Below are 21,703 nucleotides of genomic sequence, written 5' to 3'. Positions count from 1 at the left end.
GATGATGGCACAGTTACGCTCAGGGCCCCCAGCCCTGCACAGTCATCCGCTGAGCGTGTCAGACCCCACAGGCACAGAGCCCCAGGAGGACGGCCAGTCCCAGCCTGCAGGCTGCTGTCCGCCAGGAGGCCCAGAGCCACCAGGGAGCTTGGTGAGGATGCCACCCTCTTGCTCGATCACGGCTGTCACACAAACCCTTCATGCTTGATTTTGCAGACCAGATGCTATCTCGCCCTGCCTGGGGAGCAGCCACTGCGAGTGGACTTCTGCGGGCCTCTCACAGCGGCCACCACCGCCCCCATGGCCGGAGCGCTTTCCCACTGCCCGCGGCTATTCTTAACAAGCTGAGCCTCCGGCTCCAGAGCTAAAAATACCACCCAGAAGCCTGTGGGAACGCTGCCGGGCTATTTCTGTGGTTCAGCGCTTGCCTCGGGGTCCCTGCATTCTGCTGGGGCAGGGAGGACACCCACCTCCTGCTCGGCCGACGTCAGGGCCCACCCGTCCAGGTTGCGGGCCTGGGGTACTTGTGGGCAGTGACCGCCGGTCTCCAAGGGGGTCAGCCCAGCCTGGGAGTCTTGAACCCGTCAGTCCACAGACAGAGAAACTGGCTCTAAGAGAGATGCGAGTTCCCTGAGGGCTCAGTGCGGTCTGCCATGGGGACTTAGCTGTCCTCTCTGTGGGTGGCCTGGTTCATCTAACCCCAGCCCCTCCCCCCACCAAGGACATTTGGAGGCCATGATGATGGCACCGAGGCTGTAAGTGGCTTTCTCGCTTCCTGGAGCACAGCTTACCTTCTCATCACATGTGAAGTTCACAGGAGAGTCGCATGCTTTCCCACAGGCCTTGGGGGCGGCAGGGAGGCAGTGGGCCCATTGTAGGGATGCAAAGACTGAGGCGGTGAGGGGGTCAGCTCAAGGTCACAATTGGGAGGGGCTCTGGAGCCCTAGCCTGGCTCCTCCTCCTATATCACTGGCCCAATGTGGGGACCCAGCCCTCCAAGCCAGGCTGGCTTGGTGGTCCCCCTGCCCCGTGCTTACGGCGCCCCCTCTCATGTTGGTTCCCTGCACCAGATGGTGACAGAGGGGCACTGGGTTAGATGAGAGGGCATCAGGGGGCGCAGGGGTGTCGGTGTATAAACTGTCCCCGTACCGGAGGGCCAAGAGACACGGAAGAGGAGGCAGCCGCTCCAGACGGGCAGGTGGCAGGTGGAACAAGCCGGAAACTTACATAGGAGACTCATCTGAGACTCCGTAAGACCAGCGGATCGTCGTGTCCACCTGCCAAGTCCCCATGTTTACATAGAGTCCTCACTGGGCTTCAGCCATGTGCTCTGTCCAGCCATATGGTCTCAGCGCCACCTTGCTCTCTCGGGGCCTTGGCCTCAGGGCAGTTGCGGCGGTGAGAATGGTAGATGGTACACACGTTCCAAGAGCAAGGGATGGGTGAGGAGCCTCGACGTCTGGGTGCCCCGCGGGTCAGCTGGCGGTCACGTCCTCCGGATCACCTCCCCCGACAGGGCTCCGCGGGCCCCGCCTTGCCCACCGTGGTGGCATGAAGGGTCGCACTCTTTAGCCGTGTGTTCCCAGCCCCGGAGCCGTGACGGGCGGGCACGCTGATCGGCCCGACAGGCTGCACAACGCGCCATTGTGCTGGGCCCACTTGAGGCGGGTTCATTAACCGCCTCTGCCCGGGTGGCCGGGGTACCCAGCTGCTGCCAGGGCCAGCTCTGTGAGTCCCCGGCCTTCCTATGGGGCCAGACAAAAGCCCCCTCCTCTATGCCCTCCTGTTGCCCCGGGAGAGGCCGTGGGCACGATGCCCGCCTTGGGGGCTGGAAGGGCAGCTGGCGGCTTCCCGGAGTGGCCTGCTGTGGCCCCAAGAGGCCCCAGGCTTGAGGGTCAAGGCAGCTCCAGCACCCGCTGGCTTGGCCTTGGGGTTGGTTAATCTCTGAATGTCAATACACCCCCAATCAAGGTGCTCAGTCCCAGCCCTCATACACGAGGAGGGCCCACGCGGTGTGGCATGGTTGTGCTCGGGAGAGCTGACGCCAGGGCATCACAGAAGGCATGGAGCCCCGTAATGCTCATAAGCAAAGCTCCCTGAGCAGAGGGACCGGGGCATCGCTGGGGTGGGGGGGCCAGGAAGACCCTCACCCGGGTCCCGCACAGAGGCCGGAGCCCTGCCTGGGAGGCACCCTCCACCTCCAGGCCCCAGTTCCCCGTCTTGTCCCCCTCCTCTCTAAGGCTCTTCTGTCTGGACCCTCTAAGGGACCTGGGGAGGCGAGGGGCACAGTTGGTGGCCGGGGACACGGGAGATTGGGGGGCCCCAGAGCTTCTTGGGGTCGAGGGTGCCCTAGCATCATTCTTTCTGGACTCGGATTTCTGCTCCTGGCTCTCCTTGGGGGTGCACAGGAAGCCTGGCCCTGAGCCCCACAGGCCTCCGTGAGAAGGAGAGGAGACACCCCCGGACCAGCACGCAGGGGACGACGGAGGAGGACACGGCGGACAGTGCGGTCATCCTGGCCCCGCCCTGCACGCCTCGTTGTCCACCCTGCAGACGAGAGAAGGAGGCCCAAGAGGTGAGCAGCTTCGCTGAGGGACAGGCCACCTCGGAGGGACGTCCCTGTGACCCGCCCGGGGCCGTCCGCCCGCCGGCTCCCGCTTGTCCTCTGTGGCCTCTTCCCTCCCCTTCTGCTCTGCCTGGCTCCAAGGGCCACACCCAAGCCTCAGGGACAGGATGCTCAGCCTCCAGCATTCCTGCCCTGTTTTCCTTTAGGGGATGTCCCCCAAAATACCCAGCCCTCTGGAGGCAGCGGCAGCCTCGCAGGCCCCCTGGGAACACACTTGAAAGCCTTGGCCCAGCCGGGGGGCCTCTGGGGCAGCCAAAGCCGCGGCTGGCTGGCAGGAGGGCGTTCCAGGGATGAGCCGCTGGGGGCGGGCAGGACAGCCCAGGACCCACCAGTGTGGCTTTGCGGGCTGGGCCGAGGCGGGGGCGGCAGCCCCGAGGCCGGGAGAGAGACCTCAGGAATGTGGCGTCGCCGTGCTGACACTCACATTTTCCGGCTGCCTGGCTCCTGGCGCGCGGGGACCGCGGAGCAGGGCCAGGAGCCTGGGCCAGGGGACACGGCCGGGCAGAGGTCCCAGGGCTTCCCAGCCCCCGCCCCCTGCCCCCGTCCTCCCGGGCGGTCCTCCCCTGCTCCTTCACCTCCGCGGCCTTCACAGGACGGCCCAGAGAAGCACGTGCTCCTCTGGGCTGGGTGGGCCGCTGGACACCGTGGGGCTGGTGGGCTCCAGCAGAGGCTGGAGGCCGCGCCTGGTGGTTGCCGGGGGGCCCATCGAGGCCTGGCCGTCCGGGTCCCGCCGCTCCCAGCCAGCCCGAAGCTAGCCTGGCGTCTGGCTCTGAGATGATCCGAGTCGGGTAGGGGCCCTGGCCCGGAGGGATGTCCTTCCAAAACTGCGTCACCTCCTGAGTGGCTGGGGGGCCGGCATTGTCCTCGGCAGCTGACTGAGGTGACCCAGGGGTTCCCATGAGGACCACACGCCCAAAGGGAGAGCCTGGACCTTGGCCCGGGAGCCCAGGGCTGTGTGGCTCCGGGCAGGCCTCCCCGTCTGTCTCAGGGCCTCGGTCTACCTTTCACGTGCGAGGGTCGTCCCTGTCCTGCCTGCCTGTGTGGCTAAGAAGGGGGTCCTCAGCCAGGGGCCCGATGCCTCTGGGATCTCAGACAGCACCACTCTGAGGCAGGGGGCCTGGAGAGCTCCGTGCTGTGGCTGAGGAGGTACCCAGAGCCTTGAACGGCCCTCCGCCACCCTGCAGGCTGGCCCGGGAGAGCCCTGGCAGCCTCAGGGAGTGGAGAGGCAGCGCTGGCCCTGGAGGGAGACCCCGCTGGCCCCATGGCCTGCTCACAAACGCCAGCTGACCTCCTGACCTCAAATATTAGCTCTGGCAGGCGGAGGGGTCAGCGGAGAGGGCCGGGCAGCGGGCGCCAGGCAGTCTGCTGCTGAGTCACCTGCTGGAGGTGCCCAAGGGGCGAGCCACACCCCCATCCCTGCACCCTGTGCTTCTCTGGGGACACCCCTGCAGGAGACGAGAGTCTCCTGCGGTAAAAGCCTGCCCTTTTCCTGCAGCACCCCTCCCCTCCCGAGGGTCCCACATCAGCAGGGATCTGGAGCGAGGGGCGGAGACTTCCCCCGCTCCTCTGGCGTCTGGGATAAATATTTGTCCAGTGCACGCTATTTAAGTCCAGCCAGTTCAGCAGCATCAGCAGTCCCAACTCCAGGAAGCCCCTAGCCCCCAACTCATCTGTTCTCTCATCCAGGCCACCTTGGCAGAGGAACCGAGAGGCGGGGCTACATTGTGTTCTGGGTGCCCTCACCTCCCGCACCCTCTGTTTCCTCATCTGTAACCGGGCTTCAGGAACACCACCTATTTGCTTAGAGGTCAAGTCAGATCCCATGCCCGGTGTGAGCAGGGCCTAGTGCGAGGGCCCTGCCCATAACGCCCCTCTCCTGCCCCGGGCCCCTCCCCTGTCCTCGACACCCTGACGTTGGTCCTGGGACAAGACAGGGGCTCCAGCATTTGGGTACATCCCTTTTTCAAGTCATCCCCCAGTCAGCCAATGGGAGATGAGACCTGGGCACGTGTCCTGGTAAATCACACAGGGTGGAAGATTCTTCCTACTCCGAACACAGGAGCGGCCAGTGCCCTCCTGGGTGCTTGGGGAAGGCTTCACAGAGCAGGTGACCTGGAGGGGGCCCCAAGGGCAGGGTTTGGTCCAAGCAGGTCAAGGACGCTGAAGGCACAGACCTCGGAGGTTGCTGCAGCCCTGGGACCTGCCCTTGGCCATGCCCCGCACTGGCCACAGTCAGGCAGGGCTGGCCTATCTGCCAAGTTGGAAGGTGCCTTCTGCTCCTTCCAGAAATGGCCAGGTCTTTTTCTTCCTGCCCCAAACACTCACATCCCTCACAGACAGCCTCAAAAAGTGTTTCATGGTCAGGAAGCCTTTATGAACACCCCTTAGGTATTTACGCCTGGGAGGCTGCAGTTGGCAGCTTCGTCCTTCAGTTGGAGCAAGAGCCAGATCTTCTTCCGTCTATTCATTTGTTCATATGTTGCTTGATTGATTGGTTCGTTGATTCATTCATTCATTCATTCTTCAGCAATTATGTGCAGAATATCGTGCAGGAAACAGACAGGAGAGAGCCGCTGGGGTTCTGGCCCAGGGTGCAGCCCGGGAGGATGAGGTGTCTAACTTTCACCTGCACAGACAGTGAGGCCCTGGGGTCCTTCCCTCCCTTCTCGGAGGCAGCCTGACTCTGGGCGCCACGCCCCAGGGCACCCCCACCCCCGCCCCCGCCAGCTCAGCGCCAATTAGGTGCCATGCTGTTTGGAGCCTTTGGTGTCTGCCCCCCCAAAGGCTGCAGAACATGAGCGACACCCCAAGAAGATCCCTGCTTCCCCAGAGCCAACACAAGGCGGGGTCCCTGCACGCACGTGGTGCCGGGGGTGCCCTCACCGTGTGCCAGGGCAACCGAGGCCCGGAGAGAGGCCCCGCGGAATCCCAAGGGCTGGGAGCCCCAGCCTGCCTGCCCCCGTGGGGCCCCGGGCTCGGCCGCCCCAGACAAAGACCCTTCTTTGAAGCCTTCAGACAGAGCCCCGGTTTCCGGCCCCAGCCCACCGGGAAGCACCCGCCACGGCAGCTGTCTTCATCTGCTGCCCCGCCAGCCCGGCCGCCAGGGCCTCGGTTTATTGTCAGCTTCCTTGCCAGAAATATGCTCGAACAAATGCTGTAAACAAATGGAACAATCGCGGACCATCACGCTTGGATTTCTCTCTAATATGCATAAAATGGGGTGCGGCTAGGGCTGCCTGCTGAGGGCCGAGTCCTGAGCCGCCGTGCCAGGCGCAGTCCCCTGTGGACCTGGCTCCTCCCTGCCTCTGAACGCCAGGCCCCTCCTCCAAGGCCCCAGATAAGCCCCGAGACCTCCCCAGGGGCTCCTGGAGGGAGAGAGCGAGAGTCCGGGGACCTTGCCTACATGGTTTCTCAGTCCATTCAGCAAACAACAGACCTGGTGCCCACAACATCCCAGACAAATGTTTGCTTTTCATCATCACAGAAACCTACATATAGGCAGTGTCATTATCTGTCATGTGGAGGAGGAAACTGAGGCACAGGGAGGTTAAGTAACAGGCCCAAGGACACACGGCTAATGCTTGCAGGAGCTGGGGTTCCATGCCAGGCATGGGCCCCAGAGCGCCTGTCTTGATAAAGGGATGCTTGGGAAGAGGGGCTGGTGGACAGACGACCCGGAGTGCTGATGAATGAAGGGTCCCCCAGCCACGGCCACAAACAACTGTCCATCTCCACAAGGGCCCGAGGCTGGGAGTGTGCTTGCTGGGACTCAGGTGCAGTCAGAACAAAGGCTGCCTCTTTCCATGCATCTTGGAAGGGTTTGGAGTCTTTGCTGACACTTGGGTCTCGGGTTCCAGCTTCAAGGGCTGGGAAACAACACGCTTCCATTTTTCTGCTGTGTGTGGCGCTTTTTGTTTCAGCAGCCACACACACTAAGACACTGAGCGCTGTGCTCTTTCCAGGAACACACTGTATTGAGGGGTGAAGCCCTGGAGCAGGCAAGCAGGGAGGGAGCAGCCTCATGCCTTCCCAAGGTGGTGCAAGTTTTCAGGTCTGTTTATGCATCGCTGGAGCAGGCTTTGGTTCATGGTTGGGCCTGTAGAGAGAACTGAAGTCAGGCTCATTTGTATATTTTGTGTTGCACATACAATTTGGCAGACCCAGGGATTTATTCATTCAAAAGTTACTGAGCCCATACCATGTCTCAGGTGCCAGCCAGTATGCCTTTCAGTAGTGCTGAGAACTTAAACTTGTGAGTCAGCCAGTACCTCTCCGCTCCCCCCTCCCTCCCATTCACTGATCCACCCATCCATCTTCCCATCATCCATCCATCCATCCTCCCACCAATCCACCCATCCATCCTCCCATCATCCATCCATCCATCCTTCCATCAATCCATCCATCCATCCTCCCATCCATCCATCCACCCAACCATCCATCATCCATCCATCCATCCTCCCATCATCCATCCATCCATCCATCCACCCAACCATCCATCCATCCTCCCATCATCCCTCCATCCATCCTTCCATCATCCATCCATCCATCCTCCCATCATCCATCCATCCATCCTCCCATCATCCCTCCATCCATCCTTCCATCATCCATCCATCCATCCTCCCATCATCCATCCATCCATCCTCCCATCATCCATCCATCCATCCTCCCATCCATCATAATCCACCCATCCATACTCCCATCATCCATCCATCCATCCATCCTCCCATCACCCACTCATCCATCCTCCCACCATCCACTCATCCATCCTCCCATCATCCATCCATCCTCCCATCTTCCACTCATCCATCCTCCAATCATCCATCCATCCATTCATTCTCCCATCCACCCATCCATCCATCCATCCTCCCATCATCCACTCATCCATCCTCCCATCATCCATTCATCCTCCCATCCACCCATCTATCCATCCTCCCATTATCCATCCATTCATCCTCCCATCCAGCCATCCATCCATCCTCCCATCATCCACTCATCCATCCTCCCATCATCCATCCATCCTCCCATCCACCCATCTAATCATCCTCCCATCATCCACCTATCCATCATCCATCCATCATCACAATCTATACCTTACTCCCTCCCTCCCTTCCTTCCATTCACTCACCTACCAATCCATGCACTATCAGTCTACCTTCCTTTCTTCTTCCCTTCCTTCCTTCCTTTTTTCCATACATTCATCTCACACCCTCTTCTAATGGGCCCGTGTCACCTTGGACAAGTCATTGAACTTCATCTGGGAAAAATGACCTGTTGCAGAGCTCAAATGGGAGAAAGAATGAAGGATGCATTGTCAACTGCGAGGCGCTGCCTTGGCTCCCAGGGGGTGGAGGAGAATCCAAAGTCGCTGTGAACCTAAACTGCTTTGCAAAGTGCAAAACCCTCCATGTTGAGTCGTGAGTGCTTCCTTGGTTCCCACGGCCACATCTCCAGAATGTTCTTCAAGCCAGTCCCAGCTTCACCCCTCCGGCATCAGCTGAGGGACCCCAGGCCAGAACCCAGGACGCCTCGGACATGTGGATGCCCGCGATGTGCTTCCCCGAGGAGCACCCCCGTGGCCTCATTTGAGGAAACAATGGGCCTCAATCCATATTAATGATCCTCCGAGGACCCGCTTGGCGTCTTTGTCCTTGGTGTACACTGGCTGTCATCAGCGGGGCTCCGGGGGCTCTGGCCTAATTTGGAGGGACAGGTTTTATCATCACCCTTGATTCGGGTGGCCCAATCTGACAGGCCTGCGGCCCCCTGTGTGGAAGGACCACGTCAGAGATGGCCTTCTCCCCAGCGGCTCACCCCGGAGGTCTGGGGAAGCGGAGGTCGCCGGCGGGGGAGGTACGGGGTGAAGAAGGGGCCGCAGCTGGACCCCTTGGGTGGGCCCACGGTGGGTCCAGGGGAGGAGGGCGCTGCTGATGAGATCAGAGAGGGGCAAGGGGGCAGGTCCACCAGCCCGGGCACATGCTCCAACTGCCCACTAGTAGGCCAGAGGACCTCCAGGGCCAGGGCTGGGTTCCTGGGAGGGGCCAGGCAAGAGCAGGGGACTGGCTCTGGGTGAGCTGGCTCCCGAGGAGGGAGCGGGCAGCGTTTAGTTGGCTCTGGCCTAAAATCACCAGCAAGCAAAACATTTGTGGCTAACCAACGTGCGAGCATCCGACAGGTGTCAGAGCATGACAGCTGTTCTCTGCTTCCTCCCCACGACCTCAGGAGGAGAGCAGACCGCTGTCCCCACCTTCCAGGTTAGGAGGTGTGCGGAGGTGTTAGGTCACAGGACAGGAGAGGCAAACCTGGGCCCAGCCCTGAGCCCGGCGGCCTGGCCTCACTCCCCCCGCCCCGCAGGGGTCCCCCGCAGCTTCCCCGTCCCTGTGCACACGAGGCCGCCGTGTCCACTCCCTGTGTCCACTTCCAGGAAGGTTTGAGTCTCAGTGCAGGCTGTGTGTGTGAATATTGTGTCCCCCCCACTCAAGTGCTGAAGTGCCAGCACTTCATGGGAGACCGTTAGGAGGTAGGGCCTCTGGGAGGGGATTAGGTCATTAGGGTGAGGCCCCTGCAGTGGGATCAGTGCCCTTATACGAAGAGACCTGACAGTTGGCTTCTCTGTCTGGTGAGGACACGAGAAGACGACTTCTGTCTGCAAACCAGGAGGCTGACCCCCACGGGACAGCAGACCCGGGTCCCGGCCACCAGCACTGGGAGAGTCTGTGTGTTCTGGTGTGGCAGCTTGGGCTATGACAGTGTCTCTTGAGGGGCGTGGGGGGGCGTTCCCCGGGACGGGGCTGGGTTCCAGGTCGGCTCAGGAACCCCGTCCTCCTTGGGCCAGCGGGCCACCTGGGTCCCTTTCGTGTGCTGGCGGAAGCTCTGTGTAGGGCCACCCAGACCTCACTCCAGTCCGAGGCCCAGCCTTGGTGCGAGACACGTGCAGAACCACATGGCTAAGGATACGGAATCCTGGAGCCATGGGGCAGTTACCCCCGCATCCTTCTGACTTCCTGTTTTCTCTGAGGACAAACTGCAATTTCTCTCCGAGGCCAGCAACGCCTGGACTATCCTGCCCCTGTCTCTTCCTCCTGGCCTGCCCCTGCCCCCTTCTCCCGCCGCCCCACCCCTGTACATGGGCCCTGATCTCCCCTCTCCTTCAGTGTCGACCCCACCTCCTCCAGCTTCCTGCCCAGATGCCCCCCTCCTCCAGGAAGCCTTCCCGGTCCCAGGCCCCAGCGGGGCTCCCTTTTACCTCCATCCTCACTGCTGTCTTTCCCTCCATACCCGCCTGACACACACCTGTGTCCTCTCTTCTACTGGACAACCATCTCTTAAGGTCAACAACTGCGTCAGTTCCCTTCTCACCCCCAGGACCTGCAGAATTTCTGTCACATGGAGGTGCCCCTCCTCAAATAATGGAGAGATAAATGGAAGAAGGAGATGTGTGGAGCTTACCTGTTCTGGAGTTTTCTGCCTGTGAAGAAGGGCAGTCTTCCCAAGGATGCTCCACTGTTGCAGCCAGAGCTCCCTGCACTTGCTTCCCAACCCTATGCCCGCCCTGTGGGTGGAGACCCAGAGGAAGAGAAAAGCTAGTCCCTGTCTTGAAATCATTGTTAGAGATGATGCTATGTCCCTAGCCTGGTGTCACAGCCAAGTGTTGTTTATTTGATTAATTTAGTTCATTTCAATTCAGTTCAGTTCATTCAATTCAGCTCAGCTCAGCCTCAGCGCGTGCAACTCAGCAAGGGCTCTCTGAGAACCTCGGAGGGGTAGTGGGCTACCCTGCACCCAGGGTCCTGCCTGCATCCCAGGGCCTGGGGTGCCAGGGCTCAGAGTTGGCATCTAGCCTCTTCCACCATATTCTCTTGGTCAAAGTAAATCACTGGCCAGTCCAGGTTCAACGGGAGGGAGACCCACCCTTTTCTTGATGGGAGATGCTGCAGAGTTGCATCAGCCAAAGCATGGTGGTGGGTGTCTATACCCAGTCAACTGCAGGAATACAGAAATGCCAGGAGGAGGTGCCGGTCTGGGGGAGTTTCTTCCTGCCCATTGCCTCTGCCCTGGCACCTCTGGATCGTAGCTGGCACATGGCTTCAGAGACCCGCCTCTGGGGCAGAGACAGAGCCCTGAGAACATGCTCCGTGCTGCTGCTAAGGCTCTGGCCGAAAGGTTCTGTCATGTTCCAGGTCACCCAGAAGGAAGGGGCCTGGTAGGGAGGTCCCTGGGGGTAGGCAGGGGTCTGCTCCTTCCAGACCACTGCTCCTGAGACATGAGGCTCACAGGGGTTGCAGCTGGCCCAGCCTCTGGCCTTGGTCAGACGGGGTGGTCTCTGAGGCCTCCCCACCTAGCGGACTCTGCAACTGCTGATGAGGGACTGAACTGTCACAGCCAACAGCATCCGGGTGATGGCTGAGAGCAGGCAACCGCTCAGACCAAGCACAGTCGCTGGAGTGGGGCCGGGGCTGGGAGGCTGTCTGGTCAACCTCAAATTCCCGATGGGCTCTTGCCCAATGATGTGTGAGTCCAGCCTCACAGGCCAGGGAGAGGCAGGCCTCTGATGCCCCAGGGTCCATGCCTTTCTCTGTCCCAGGTCTCTGAGAGCAGGGCAGTCTCACCGGCCAGCGACCCTCAGTCACACGGGGCGGCCCTCAGAGGACTCTGGGCTGGTGCCCTGCTGAGCTGTCCTGTCCAGAGTTGGTCCTCGGTGTTGACCCAGGGCTGCATTTTAATTTTGTTTTGTGCTGCATCGGGTGGAACCCAAGCTGCTGGCCAGTTCCCCTCCCTGAACCCCCTTGAAGGCACAGATAACAGCAGCCCCTTACCCACTCATGAAAACACCAGGCAAAGTGGGAATGAACAGACTGTGAGGGGAAGCACGGATGAGTGAGCAGAGAGCAAACGCCAGGATGTAACCAGCCGGCTTCCTGGTGGCTCAGACGGCAGAGTCCGCCTGCAACGCAGGAGACGCAAGAAGTACCGTCCGATCCCTGGGTCAGGAAGATCACCTGCAGAAGGGAACGGCTACCCCCTCCAGTATTCTGGCCTGGAGAATCCCATGGACAGAGGAGCCATGGCGGGCTATGATCCATGGGGTTGCAAAGAGTTGGACACGACTGAGGAACTAACACTTTGGCTTTCTTTGCACACTCTCACACTTGGAAGTAAAAGGCTCTGGGATTCAGACCTATGGGAGCTGCCCCTTCTGAGTTCCAGGCGTGGCGGGGCAAAGGCCCCATCTGAGCGCTGAGAGCCCCTAAGGAGACCCCGCTTTCCCCTCCAGCATCCTTCCCTGGCTCCCCTGGTAACCCGGGGCAGACTTGGGGAGGAGGGGTGGCCACCAGCCAGGCCAGCCCAGGTCCACCCTGTCCCCGGGGGCCAGGTGGCGTGGCGGCGGCCTGCCTGCCGCAGGCCAGCTTTCATCCCAGCCCGAGGGGCCTGAGAAAACGTGGGGGCGGCTTTATCCCGGCGCAGGCCCGAGCAGCCTCCTGAAAAGTATTGAGGGAGCATTACTCAGACTGACACGTTCTATTTCCCTCGGGCTCAGACAATGAGGAAGAGCCAGTTAAGGATATGGCTCCGGCCTTGTGCGCGGCTGAAGGTTTTTTGAGGAAACTGTAATAGATGACAATGGGCACTTTGTCGCGGTCGAGGGCATTGGGGACCGGGCCGCAGCGGCGGCTTCATCATCACTTATGATGAGAGGAGATTTAGTGGCCTCTTTCTTCCCTCTGTCATGGAGAACAATGTCCGGGGAAAGCGGAGGTTTCCCATTATAAATCACCATAAGCCCCATGGAAATCCTTCCCCACCCCGGGGTGTGAGTGGGCAGGCTCTGAGCCTGCAGTCCGCTCTGGGCCGCCCGGATGGCGGGCGGGCAGGCGGGTGGGCGCGGGGCTGCTGCCCGGGGCCCCCCGCCCGTGGGAATCGAGCCTTCCAAACGCTCTGATCTCCACCCCGAGAAACAGGCACATGCCACGGAGAATGAGAAAGGCGAGGCCTGCCCACCCCTTCAATTAGAGGCTGGGGAGCCGGGGCCTGGGGGTGCTTGGAGCCTGGGCCTGGGGGTCTTGGGCCCCGGGGTGTGGGGGGGGAGGCGGGATGCTGAGAGAGAGAAGTCTGTCTCTCTGGCTCCGTGTATCCCAGGTGATGTGAGTGGGAAGGCCTGCTGGGCCTGTGTTTTATGAAGAGAAAAGAAAAGTCCAGAGAGGGGCAGGCCCCTGCTCAGCATCACATAGCTGTGTGGTGGCCGAGCTGGCCAGGGCTAGGACCCATGCCTCCTGCATCCAAGCCCACTGCCCTCGGGCTGGCGAGCACCACCCTGGCTAAAGCGTCGTGGGTTCCAGCAGCGCGTCCCTCTGCGTGGGGGCCTCCTGCTTCCCCCCCAAGGCCTCACCTGCTGAGTGGGGCTGGCGGCCTCGCCTCCCATCCTACTGCCCAGGAGAGACCTGCACCCGCTCAAGACCACGTGAACCAGGAGGGGCAGGTCTGGACCTAGAACTGGGGGCTCCTGACCCCCCGGACGGAGAGCAGGACCTCCTCAGAAGGCCAAAGACCACCTTTGATTAAATGACAAGACTCGGGATTTTAAGAAGGTGATTATGAATTCCACCTTCTATGCAATCCTCCCAGTGGAGTTCAGAGTGGTACCCCACTTTCAAATCCATGAAACATAGGAATACTCACCCCAAAGAGACAAAAGCTCTGACAAACCTAGACAGCATATTAAAAAGCAGAGACATTACTTTGCCAACAAAGGTCCGTATTGTCAGAGCTATGGTTTTTCCAGTAGTCACGTACGGATTTGAGAGTTGGATCATAAAGAAGGCTGAGAGTCGAAGGATTGATGCTTTCAAATTGCGGTGTGAGAGAAGGCTTTTGAGAGTCCCTTGGGCAGCAAGGAGATCAAAGTAATCAATCCTAAAGGAAATCAACCCTGAATATTCATTGGAAGGACTGATGCTGAAGCTGAAGCTCCAGCACTTTGGCGGCCACTTGATGTGAAGAGCTGACTCATTGGAAAAGACCCTGATGCTGGGAAAGATGGCGGGCAAGAGAGGGGGGCAGCAGAGGATGAGACGTTAGGAGGGCATCACTGACTCAATGGATACGAGTTTGAGCAAACTCCAGGAGATAGTGAAGGACAGGGCAGCCTGGTGTGCTGCAGTTCATGGGGTTGCAGAATCAGACGCAGCTTAGCGACTGAATGACAACAAAAGAGACAGAGATTTGACAATCCAGGTGGAGTTTCATTGCGCAAAATTTCAGCTTGGATTTTGGTGCCTAGAAAGGTATGAGAAAATTCTGAGATTCAGAGCTTTTCGCATTTCAGGATTTGGATCAGCGAGGTGGGTTTGTTTTACGGTCAGCACGGCTGATTACAACCTGAAGCTCCGCCCTCGGGGCTGCATTTCCATCACTCTTCTCTCCCTGACCCCTCCAGCCCCCCAGCCTCCCAGACAATACACAGGACAGCTGTCTCTGTGTTTCCTGGCTTTCTTCCTGGGTATCCGACAGAAAATAAAATCTCGCCTCTGCTAATGACTGCCCTGTGGTCTTGCTGAAGCCCCAATTACTCCGCCTATAAAGTGGAGGCAATAACTGCGCCCATCTCGAAGGGCTGTTGCAGGATCACATGCAGTCAAGGCTTGGAATCGGTTTAACAGCCAGCCTGGACTGCTGTTATTAATAAATACTGTTATTATTATTGTTGTTGTTTTGCATGGCCCTGGGCTCATCAGAGTGAACTCACAAATGAACACCCTCATGCTACAGTCCCCCGCCAAGTTTGGAGGAGCTTCTGTGGATCCCCAGTTTATTTCTCAGCCGTAAATTCCCCCTTTCACTCCTCATACCCTCTGGGCTCCAGTCACCCCGGAGTTCCTCATTCCCGTTCCTGGTCTGTGAGTTCTGCTTGCACAATCACATTTTTGGCTCCCATGCTCCCTCATATGGTTTTCCAGGAGTCATGTACGGATGTGAGAGTTGGACCATAAAGAAGGCTGAGCGCTGAAGAATTGATGCTTTTAAGCTGTGGTGCTGGAGAAGACCCTTGAGAGCCCCTTGGACAGCAAGGAGATCAAACCAGTCAACCCTGAAAGAAATCAACCCTGAATACTCGTTGGAAGGACTGATGCTGAAGCTCCAATACTTTGGCCATCCAATAGTTTGATGCGAAGAGCTGACTCATTGGAAAAGACCCTGATGCTGGGAAAGATTGAGGGCAGGAGGAGAAGGGGGCAACAGAGGATGAGATGGTTGGATGGCATCACTGACTCAATGGACATGAGTTTGAGCAAGCTCCAGGAGATGGTGAAGGATAGGGAAGCCTGGCGTGCTGCAGTCCATGGGGTCGCAAAGACCCGACAGAGTAAACAATGAACAACGGTGCTCCCTTCAGCCTAGAATTCTCATCTGCATCTTCACATGTTCTAGAACTTTCGTCCCTCTATTAGGGAGAAGGTCACCTGTCCGGCACAAAGATGGCGCTCATGAACGAACCCCCTGGTGTCTATGGTTTCCTGGGGGCGGGAGTGTGTCCACAGCCTCCCAGCACATGGCTTCTCATGGTGGGGTGGCGTGGTGTGGTATCACAGCTGCGGGGAGGGAGTGAAGGGGCTTGAGCGAAGCCAGCTCCAGCCAGGCCCGCCCATCACCACCTGGAAACAAAGCGCAGCCTGGCTCTCTGGGCCATCCACACAGAGAGGGGGACCAATGGCCTCGCCTTTCAAGCAGAATAAAGCCTCCTTCCTGAGATCTGCCCCCCTGCCCACACCATCTCTCTCCTTCCCTGCCCGCCCCGAGGCTCCAGCTGCTCTGGCCAAGCTCCGTCCCACGCCGGGCCTGGCTGTCCAGAACCTTCCCAGGCCTGAGGTGTTGGCCCCACGAGCTTCTAGCTGGGGTCCTGGAGCATCGGCCCAGATGTACGCTTCCTATCTCGTGGCCGCATGCGGTCCCCGTCACAACCACTCAACTCTGATTTGCAGGGGGGAGCTGCAGACACAGGGGCGTGCCTGTGTTTCCATCTACATTGAATGGAAAATGTTCTGTAGTTGTTCTGCCTCACAAACGGTTTTTCTTTGGATGTTTTTTAATTAAATTGTTTTCAAGCATTAAAATGATTTATAAACCAATCTCAGCTCATAGCTGTGCAAAAACGGGCAGCTGATTTGATCCACCGTCTGTAGTTTGTTGCTTCATTCTCATTTTAGAAGGAAACATCCTTGTCGGTGCTGCCCAGGTGGCTCAGTGGTAAAGTATCCTACTCCAGCGCGGGAGCCGCAGGAGACACAGGTTTGATCCCTGGGCCGGGAAGATCCCCTGGAGGAGGAAATGACAACCCACTCCAGTGTTCTAGCCTCGGGAATCTCATGGACAGAGGAGCATGGCAAGCTACAGTTCATGGAGTTGCAAAGAGTCAGAGGCTACTGAGCACACACACAAATCCTATGTGCCAAAGATGAGCGTTTGCCTAAAGGGAGATGGCAAGTTTTCATGCACTTTTGCTTCTGTTTTTGTAATCTTTGGCAAATAATTGCATTAAGTCTGTCTGTTGTTCTGATTTTAATTTTTTTTAATTTATTTATTAAACTAGCCCCCCAGGCTCCTCTCTCCATGGAATTCTGCAGGCAAGAATACTGGAACGGGTTGCCATTTCCTTCTTTAGGGGATCTTCCCTGCCCAAGGATCAAACCTGGGTCTCATGCATTGCAGGTGGACTCTTTACCATCTTAACCACTAGGGAAGCTCCATTATAGTTGACTTATGATATCGTGTTAGTTTCAGATGTATAGCTTCAGATTCTTTTCCATTGTAGGTTATTACAAGATATTGGATAGAGTTCCCTGAGCGACACAATAATTCGTTCTTGCCTATTTTATACATAGTAATGTGTATCTGTTAATCCTATGCTCCTAATTTATCCCCCCTCCTTCCCCTTTGGTAACCAGAAGTTTGTTTTCTGTGAATCTGTTTCTGTTTTATAAATACGTTGATTTGTATTATTTTTCTAGATTCCACATATAAGTGGTATCATATGATATTTGTCTTGTTCTGCCTGACTTACTCCATTTGGTAGGATCATTTCTACATCTATCCATGTTGCTGCTGATTTGCATTTTCTTAGTCACAGTGAGTCTGCCTGTTTTCATGTTTGTGTTCTTTGGTGGGGTTGTTCCCACATGGTGGGCTTGTCCTCCTGGGCTCAAGGCAGTGTACTCTCCCTGGGTACAGTCCTAAGAGCCAGGGTCTACATACTCTTCTTTTGCCAGCCTTTCCCCCAGCGACCATGACAATGAGTAGAGACCCTGCTGCTTCCCACCTGACAGGTGTGAGCAAGAAATAAACTTTTGTAGTTTTAAGCCTCTGAAGTCTTGGGAATGTTTGTTACTTCAGCATAACCCAGACTATGCATCTGTCAGCAGCCTGTATTTTATTTTTTTCAGTTGGGTTTTTTTTTTTTTTTTGATCCCTGGTAGCTTTCTATTGACTTATCGTATTTTTTCCTTATTTATTTTGCAGAGCTGTGGATGTGTTAAAAAATATTAACCCTTCTAGTGACGTGGTTATTTTGTCGCCAGCTGGAAATCTCCTTAAAAGGCGATTGGCCCTAGGATTTTTCACTGCTGTCAGAAAGAAAGGCCGAGGTCCAATGGTTCTAAAACCAGGGTCATCATTTTTAGCATACCTCTTTCGACATTTTACTAACCGAGCACTCATGAGTCTGTTTCAACTTGCTAGATTACCTGTGGGTACCTGTTTCAACCACTTTATCTCAGCAGGTTCATGGGGCAGTTTCACAGTTCAAAGCTGAATATTGTACTTGCACTGGCCTGGAGACTTCCTTAAGAAATGATTTTTTAAAAACAACTGGGTTTGGCTGGAATGATGACAGCAGCTTTTTCCAGGACATGGCTCCATGAAAGAAATTTCTGAAAAATACTGCATCTGTGAAGCAGTTTCATGGCCAGAGAATTTGGGGAGACCCGCATGTGCCTTTGTGAAAACAGTTACGCAGGAGCATCATCGGCCCTGAGTGGGGGCGCCTGTCTAAGGCTGGTACCATGGGTTCCTTAGCCTCTTTGCCCAGACAACGCTCTCCCCCACAAAGCCATGAAAGAAGTGTGTGGAACACCTTTAGGAAAAGTTTATCTAAAGAGTAAGATTGGGGATCTCACCACCCATTAAACCAAGGCTTGGAGCAAAGTGTGAATTATTTTTAGAAGACCCCCAGGCCGTTGGCTAAGCCCCATCCCAAGATGGGTGGCCTTCCTTTTAGCTGTGAGGCTTGTTGGGCTGCCCTCCCTCCCCATCCCGGGGGACTGGGTTCCACAGGGAGCCGCCCCCGTTCTCTGCTGCTGGACGTTTGCCAAGCTCGAGCTTTGCACGGAAGACAGGTGATCTCGCTCACCCGGAGTCAGGGTTCTGAACTTGGCTGCACGTGAGAATCACTTGGGAGCTTTTAATGAAATCCTCATGTCTGGACCACACCCAGAGCAGATTAGATCAGAACTGGGGTGGATTCGGGGACCACGTCTCGCAAACTCCCAGGTGATTCAAGCCTGCAGCCAAGGGTAAACAGCAGATGCCAAGGCAGTGCCTCCCACTCACTCATGCCCCACCTGAGTGCTGGGGTTTTGTCCCATCTGGAAGAGGGGCAGGGACTTTTAGAATCTTGAGGGGAGGGGGGCAGCACGGCTCGCGTTGGCTATGCCTCTCTCCTTCTGAGAAGCTGTGTTCAAACACAGCTTGCAGAAGCCTGGCCAGCAGACTGCTGCCTGCCTATCTGCCCAGGCTGACCCCTTGCACAGGGTCTTGGTGGTCCTCCTGTCCCCAGGAACACTTTAAGACAGAGACATCACTTTGTGCAGAGATACTGTCCAGCTGCTATGCAAGCAGGCATCATCAACTTGTCTTGACAAGAAAGTCCTCTTCTTTTTTAGCAGTAGCCACAGTCTAGCATCTCGCAAGCAGCTTGCTTCTGCCTCATCAGTTCAATGGCAGATTGCATTTCCCTTTTTGCATTGGCTGCCAGGGGACTCAGAATCAAACTTGCCACTGTATCAAACAGCACACACAGAGGACCTAACGGCACATATCGTGACTGTGAACTTGACCTCTGTTCTGTTTTTAATTTTAATTGGAGATTAATTTCTTTACAATATTGTGTTAGTTTCTGCCATACGTCAACATGAATCAGCCATAGATATACATATATCCCCTCCTTATTACCATCCGTCCCACCTCCCACCACTACCCTTTAGGTTGTCACAGAGCACCAGGTTTGAGCTCCCTGCATCACACAGCAAATTCCCACTGGCTATTTACTTTACATGGAAATGTGTATGTTTCAATATGACTCTTTCAATTCGTCCCTCCCTGTCCTTTGCCCACCACGCCCACAAGCCTGCTCTCCGTGTCTGCCTCTCCACTGCTGCCCTGCAAACAGGTTCATCAGTCTCATCTTTCTAGGTTCCATATATATGCGTTAACATATGATATTTGTTTTTCTGACATGCTTCAGTCTGTATAATAAGTTCTAGGTTTGTCCAGCTTATACGCATGGACTCAAACGTGTTCCTTTTTGTGGCTGAGTAGTATTCCCCTGGATGCGCGTCCTGCGACGTCTTTGCCTCTGCCTCTGTTTTGTCTTCTGCGTCTGCCCTTTGTTTTCCTCACCAACTAACAGCCATGTCGTATTGTGCCTACTCTGGCCGCACCTGTCTCCCCAGTACAGGCCAGCCACTTGCCATGCAGAGTCGGCATTGCCCATTGGCCCTGGCCCGGCCGCCCCTGCCTCCCAGGCTCCTCAGTCTCAACACCCCTGGGGCTCCACACTACTCCCAGCCCTCCACTCCCTCCTCCAGGAGCCATCCCTGGTGGTCCTTGTTCAGCCAAAACCTCCCAGGATCACACAGATGACGTTGTCTTGTGGTCCTGTGGCCGCCTGTCCACACAGCTCACTCCTGCTTCTGTGCACCTGCCCTGGGACCCAGCTCAGGACTTGCCCTCAGGGCCCTGGGAATGGTCTACGGGGCCTACTCCCAGGCTCTGGAGTCCTTGAGACTGCTACTTGCCCCGGAAGTCCTGTCTGTCTGTGGGCGGGGCCTGTGAACAGCCAGGGCATCTCAGGGTCCAAGGGGCTCCAGGAGGCTCAAGTCACACCAGTGCCCACGAGGCCACCAATTGGGCATCTTTGGCACACAGCTGTGTTACTGACCAGGGTTCTTGGCCTCCTTAACCAATAGAAATTGATCAGAGGCCAGGCAGGAAATTCAGGCAAGGCTTTATTGGGGACCCTGCTGCAGCAGGGGGAGTGAGAACAAGCGACAGGTTTCCTTGCTCCCTCCCCAGGGTTGGGAGGGATGGCTGGTTCCTTACATGGGGCGAGGGTAGGGGTGTACTCAGGAGTCGGGATGGAGGCGTGGCTTAGGTGGTCTGCCCACCTCTTTGTGGCGCTGTGTGAAGGGGACATGCACGGTACCCTGCTTTTACTTCTAAATCTTCAGAAGTGGCAGTTTGGCTTTTGGTCTTTCTGTTTCTTGTCCAGAATTTGTCCCAACCAGGCATGCAGGCAGTCATTTTTAGTCCCTTATAGTTTCTTTGTATTTTGTTGCAGGTCCCAGCCTGTCTCACCTGGGCCCCACTACTTAGGAGCTATGTGACTCTGGGCAACCCCCATCCCCTCTCTGAGCCTCCCCTTTCCCCTAAGCAGGATGGGTAAGAAGACAGCCAACCAGGCACCACGCAACGAGCTCTCAGGAGACACCAGCTCCTGTTGTCCTGCGGGGGGGGGGGGGGTGTCCCTTGGGGGCAACAGCCCATCCCTCTGCTCCTCAGAGACTGTCCAGGCAGAGGACCCTGGGGGCCCACACTCTGGGAGCTAGGGGTGCGGGAAAGGCAGCCGCAGGGTGAGAGATGAGTGGAAACAGGATCTGGAACCAAGGGGCGAGCCACACAGATTCCCGCTAGGCCTCTGTTTGCCCACCTGCCCAATGGGACTGCAGCAGGACTCACCTTGCCAGGTGAGGTGGAAAGGGGCAGACGATGCTGAGGCCGCCGGCTCAGTTGATGTGTGATGACTTGGGGGCGGGGTTGCTCTGGGATTTCTGACCCACTTTCCCAGGTACTCATCCTCCTCGCCCCACAGCTGGGGGGTTTCCAAGTTCCCCCTCACTCAGTCTCTGTGTCCTGGACGTTCTGGAATCTCTGAGACCAGCGTGGACCCGTTTCCTCTGCTCCAACTGGAGATGCGGGCTGGCCTGGCCCTGCAGTGTCAGCTGCCGGGACAGCTGGCTCCAGAGGCTGTTGCCGTGGAAACCCAGACTGATGTTCTCCTAAACAGCTGAATTATTTGTGGTTTCCCTGCCTAGTGTCCCAGCCGAGCAGGCCAGGACGGTGGCTGGGGAGGGGTAGGGGCTGAGAGCAGCCTCTAGGAAGGAGCCCCTTCTAGGGCCCTCAGGCCTGCCTTGGCCTTCTCCGCAGGGAAATGATCCAAAGACACTGAGATTTTGGGAGAGGGGGGAAGGGTGTGATTGGAAAAAATGTGCTGAGGTCATCAGGTTTGCTTCCAAAAGCGCTTCTGTGGGAGGGTATGGGGCCAGCGAGCTCCTCCAGAGTTGCTGGGGGAGCTTTCTCATTGGTAATGGTGCCCACTCCCAGTTACGCCTCTGGCAATGGGTGCCCCGAGGGAGCCCTGGACCTGTGTACAGGACATGGAGCCAAGGCTGCTTTGATTAGCTCATCCCAGCTCTGCCTCTGATTGGCTGCCTGACCCACAGCTCTCAGTGCCTCTCAGAGCCTTTGTTTGCTTATCTGTGAAACGGGAACAGCATTGCTCACACCACCCAGGCTCAGGTGAGAAGGTCTGAGTGAGGGCTTCTGAAAGCCAGAGCAACTGCCTCCTCTGAAGGGTTTTCCCATGGGGCACCAGGCGTTTTGGGAATGAAGAGAATTGTGCAGCGCCTCCAGATCTGAGACACGCAGCTACTTTGCTTTTAAGCTCAGACTGAAACTGGACAGATTCAGACCTGGACACCTTACTCCGTAGACAGCTGAGCAGGGTCTGCAAAGGGAACGGCCATTGGAAAT

Source organism: Bos indicus, chromosome 29 (assembly GCF_029378745.1).
Source record: "Bos indicus isolate NIAB-ARS_2022 breed Sahiwal x Tharparkar chromosome 29, NIAB-ARS_B.indTharparkar_mat_pri_1.0, whole genome shotgun sequence".
NCBI classification, from domain to species: Eukaryota; Metazoa; Chordata; class Mammalia; order Artiodactyla; family Bovidae; genus Bos; species Bos indicus.
The sequence above is the reverse complement of the archived record's forward strand: the minus strand, read 5'-3'. Positions refer to the sequence as shown.